Genomic DNA, 5704 nt, shown 5'->3' on the forward strand with positions numbered 1-5704 from the left:
GGAATAATGTTGTCTTTGTAAGTTGTAAAGAACTGATTGTTATTGTCATTACAGTATCAATATTATAAATCAAATTAGACCACCAAAACCTAATAAAAATAGTCTTCCACCGTTATTGATTTTCATTGTCTTTTGAGGATGTGCTCTGAATTTATTGTGCATTATTGATGAAAAAAGATAATTTCCACACAGGTCTCATGAAGACAGTACAGTACTTTAGTACTTGAGATGACAATACTGAACTCTTGAGCTGCAACCTCTCAAATATGGTCCTCCACATGATAAATACTCATATCTATAAGTTTCAATGTACTTCAAGTTCAGTTCCATCATGCACAATTGTGGCTACTCTGGACATCAATCTGGCTACTGCTGGATAACAGTTTTCCTCAAAAATGCTTCCTTTTTACCCATGTTTTTTTAACCATCCTAGTGTAAGTACTTTATGTTTTTAGTTTTTATATCTTTTAAGCTACAATATTTATAATTTGTTTATTACTGAACCTGCTTTATTTAACCTTTCTTAGTTGATTTGTATTCCTCCATTGGACTTCTATAAATTCCCACTTTTTTCAGTTATGTTCAATTTAGTAATGTCCATATTATTGTATGTTTAGGTTTTTATCTTTTGTTAGACAGAGACTAACATAGCATAGATATTGTCGAGATCAGTGGCGACTCATGGCTAAAGTGAGTGGGGTTACTACTCCAGAAAATTTATAATCTTTTTTTATTGTGTGAACAGAAACAAACAGGTGCTGTATAAGAAAATTTATTCAGAAACCTTACAGAATTTTGAAAGAACAAAATAATTGTATTAACTTACTGTAACCTAAATTGTTTCTGTTCAAGCTTGATCCATTCATTTAAGAATGAAATCCATTTTTCTTGTTTTAATTTGCACAAAAAGATTGATAATTTTTTCCTTGATCTCTACATGACAGCTGAGGAAATTTTTCTCCATTGAAAGCCCTGCAAGTTCATTTAGTCTTTCCAAATTCATAGTGCTTCTTAGATTTTTTTTTCAGTGATGAAAAGCAGCGATCTGCCTCTGATGTAATCATGGAAATTGTCAGGAGACCCCAAAAAATTTTAAAAGAACCCCCCAAAAATTAATCAAATAGAATAGCCAGGCCTTCTCCATCATGAGGCTCAATACTACACAGTATCCTAAAAGTTTTATTCCAGCTGTGACCAAGTTGTGAAATGATCTTCCTAATTGGGTAGTTGAATCTGTAGAACTTCAAAAGTTCAAAGTTGCAGCAAATGTTTTTATGGTGAACAGGCTGACATAAGCCTTTTTATAGTTTATATATGACATATCTATTTTGATGTTGTTACTGTTTGTAGAATTATTTATTGTTAATTTGTTCTCATCATTTATTTATTTCCTTATTTCCTTTCCTCGCTGGGCTATATTTCCCTTTTGGAGTCCTTGGGCTTATAGCATCTTGCTTTTTCAACAAGGGTTGTAGCTTGGCTAGTAGTAATAATAATAATAATAATACATACATACATACATACACACATACATATACCAAGGCACTTCCCCCAATTTTAGGGGATACCCGACATCAACAAATGAAAAAAAAACAAAAAAGGGGACCTCTACTCTCTACGTTCCTCCCAGCCTAACAAGGGACTCAAACGAGTTCAGCTGGTACTGCTAGGGTGCCACAGCCCACCCTCCCCCGTTATCCACCACAGATGAAGCTTCATACTGCTGAATCCCCTACTGCTGCTACCTCCGCGGTCATCTAAGGCATCGGAGGAAGCAGCATGGCCTACCGGAACTGCGTCACAATTGCTCGCCATTCATTTCTATTTCTAGCACGCTCTCTTGCCTCTCTCACATCTATCCTCCTCACCCAGAGCTTCCTTCACTCCATCCATCCACCCAAACCTTGGCCTTCCTCTTGTACTTCTCCCATCAACTCTTGCATTTATCACCTTCTTTAGCAGACAGCCATTTTCCATTCTCTCAACATGGCCAAACCACCTCAACACGTTCATATCCACTCTAACTGCTAACTCATTTCTTACACCCGTTCTCACTCTCACCACTTCGTTCCTAACCCTATCTACTCGAGATACACCAGCCATACTCCTTAGACACTTCATCTCAAACACATTCAATTTCTGTTTCTCCATCACTTTCATTCCCCACAACTCCGATCCATACATCACAGTTGGTACAATCACTTTCTCATATAGAACTCTCTTAACATTCATGCCCAACCCTCTATTTTTTACTACTCTCTTAACTTCCCCCAACACTTTAAAACCTTCATTCACTATCTGATGTACATGTGCTTCCACTCCACCATTTGCTGCAACAACAGACCCCAAGTACTTAAACTAATCCACCTCCTCAAGTAATTCTCCATTCAACATGACATTCAACCTTGCACCACCTTCCCGTCTCGTACATCTCATAACCTTACTCTTATCCACATTAACTCTCAACTTCCTTCTCTCACACACACTTCCAAATTCTGTCACTAATCGGCCAAGCTTCTCTTCTGTGTCTGCAACCGGTACAGTATCATCCGCAAACAACAATTGATTTACCTCCCATTCATGGTCATTCTCGTCTACCAGTTTTAATCCTCGTCCAAGCACTCGAGCATTCACTTCTCTCACCACTCCATCAACATACAAGTTAAACAACCACGGCGACATCACACATCCCTGTCTCAGCCCCACTCTCACCGGAAACCAATCACTCACTTCATTTCCTATCCTAACACATGCTTTACTACCTTTGTAGAAACTTTCCACTGCTTGCAACAACCTTCCACTAACTCCATATAACCTCATCACATTCCACATTGCTTCCCTATCAACTCTATCATATGCTTTCTCCAGATCCATAAATGCAACATACACCTCCTTACCTTTTGCTAAATATTTCTCGCATATCTGCCTTACTGTAAAAATCTGATTCATACAACCCCTACCTCTTCTAAAACCACCCTGTACTTGTAAGATTGCATTCTCTGTTTTATCCTTGATCCTATTAATCATTACTCTACCATATACTTTTCCAACTACGCTTAACAAACTAATACCTCTTGAATTACAACACTCATGCACATCTCCCTTACCCTTATATAGTGGTACAATACATGCACAAACCCAATCTACTGGTACCATTGGCAACACAAAACATATTAAACAATCTCACCAACCATTCAAGTACAGTCACACCCCCTTCCTTCAACATCTCAGCTCTCACACCATCCATACCATACGCTTTTCCTACTCTCGTTTCATCTAGTGCTCTCCTTACTTCATCTATTGTAATCTCTCTCTCATTCTCATCTCCCATCACTGGCATCTCAACACCTGCAACAGCAATTATATCTGCCTCCCTATTATCCTCAACATTCAGTAAACTTTCAAAATATTCCGCCCACCTTTTCCTTGCCTCCTCTCCTTTTAACAACCTTCCATTTCCATCTTTCACTGTCTCTTCAATTCTTGAGCCAGCCTTCCTTACTCTCTTCACTTTTTTCCAAAACTTCTTTTTATTCTCTTCATATGAATGACCCAATCCCTGACCCCACCTCAGGTCAGCTGCCCTCTTTGCCTCACGTACCTTGCGCTTTACTTCCACATTTTTCTTTTTTTATTTTTCATACTTCTCTATACTATTACTCTGCAGCCATTCTTCAAAAGCCCTCTTTTTCTCTTCCAATTTTACCTTCACTCCTTCATTCCACCATTCACTGCCCTTCCTCATGCTGCCTCCAACAACCTTCTTGCCACACACCTCACTTGCAATCCCAACAAAATTTTCTTTTACTAACTTTCACTCCTCCTCTAAATTGCCAGTTTCTCTTACTTTCACTTCGTCATATGTCATTTTCAACCTTTCCTGATATTTACTTTTTACCCCAGGTTTTATTAGCTCTTCAACCCTCACTAGCTCCCTTTTACATCCACCTACCCTATTCCTCAACTCTTTTGCTACAACTAATTTTCCTTCCACCAAAAAATGATCAGACATACCGTTAGCCATACCCCTAAACACGTGCACGTCTTTCAATCTTCCAAACATTCTTTTAGTTATCAACGCATAATCCATTAATGCCCTTTTTACTACTCTTCCATTTGCCACTCTTACCCATGTATACTTATTTTTATCTTTCTTTTTGAAAAAGCTATTACTTATCACCATCTCTTGCTCAACACACATATCTACCAGTCTCTCACCACTCTCATTTTCACCTGGTACGCCATACTTCCTAATGACACCTTCTACCTCTCCGGCACCCACTCTAGCATTTAAGTCAACTATGACAACTACATAATTCCTTCTACCCAGTCCTTCTACACACCTAGTTAATTCATTCCAGAACTCATTCCGCTCTTCTTCACTTTTCTCACTACCTGGCCCATACGCACTGACAAACGCCCAACATTCCCTATGCAACCTAACCCTTACCCACATTAGCCTAGATGATATCTCCTTCCATTTCACTACTTTACCTGTCATCCATTCACTCAGCAATAAAGCCACACCCTCTCTCGCTCTTCCCCTTTCAATCCCAGACACTCTACCAGACATTTCACCAAACTTCACTTCACCCTTTCCTTTTATCTTCGTCTCACACAAGGCCAATACATCCATCCTTCTATTCCTAAACATACTTCCAATTTCACATCTTTTACTCTCTTTCGTACTACATCCACGCACATTCAAACACCCCAAAACTAGAGTGCGGGGAGCAGTCACTCTCCCCCCAGCTCCATCTCTTTGTCGATGTCTCACAAGATGTAGATACAGGAGAGGGGGTTCCCTCGTCCCGTCCCTTTTAGTCGTCTATTACGACACGCAGGGATAACGTTGGCGATATTCTAATGGTTTTTATGCCCCCGCGGCCACAGGGAGCATAATCTTGCTTTCCAACTATGGTTGTAGCTTAGCAAGTAGTAGTAATAATAATAATAATAATAATAATAATAATAATAATAGGTGGAAGTAGGATAATAATCTAATTTTGCACTTTTATCACAATCAAGAATATGGTACTGTACATGGTTTTCTATCACAACACACATGGAGTAAAAAAAATTACAATCATTATTATTATTATTATTATCATTATTATTATTACTTGGTAAGCTACAACCATAGTTGTAAAAGCAAGATGCTATAAGCCCAGGGGCTCCAGTGGGGAAAATATCCCAGTGAGGAAAGGAAACATGGAAAAATAAGATTTTAAGAATAACATTAAATTAAATATTTCCTATATAAACTTTAAAAACTTTTAACAAAACAAGTGGAAGAGAAACAAGACAGAACAGTGTGCCCGAGTGTACCCTCAAGCAAGAGAACTGTAACCCAAGATAGTGAAAGACCATGGTACAGAGGCTATGGCACTACCTGAGACTAGAGAGAAATGGTTTGATTTTGGAATGTCCTCCTAGAAGAGCTGCTGACCACAGCTAAAGAGTCTCTTCTACCTTTACCAGGAGGAAAGTGGCCACTGAACAATTACAGTTAACTCCTTGGGTGAAAAAAGAATTGTTTGGTAATCTCAGTGTTGTCAGGTGTATGAGGACTGAGGAGAATATGTAAAAAATAGGCCAGACTATTCGCTGTGTGTATGTGTAGGCAAAGGGAAAATTAACCGTAACCAGAGAGAGGGATCCAATGTAGTACTGTCTGGCTAGTCAAAAGAACCCATAACTCTCT

This window comes from Palaemon carinicauda, chromosome 15, assembly GCF_036898095.1.
Source record: "Palaemon carinicauda isolate YSFRI2023 chromosome 15, ASM3689809v2, whole genome shotgun sequence".
NCBI classification, from domain to species: Eukaryota; Metazoa; Arthropoda; class Malacostraca; order Decapoda; family Palaemonidae; genus Palaemon; species Palaemon carinicauda.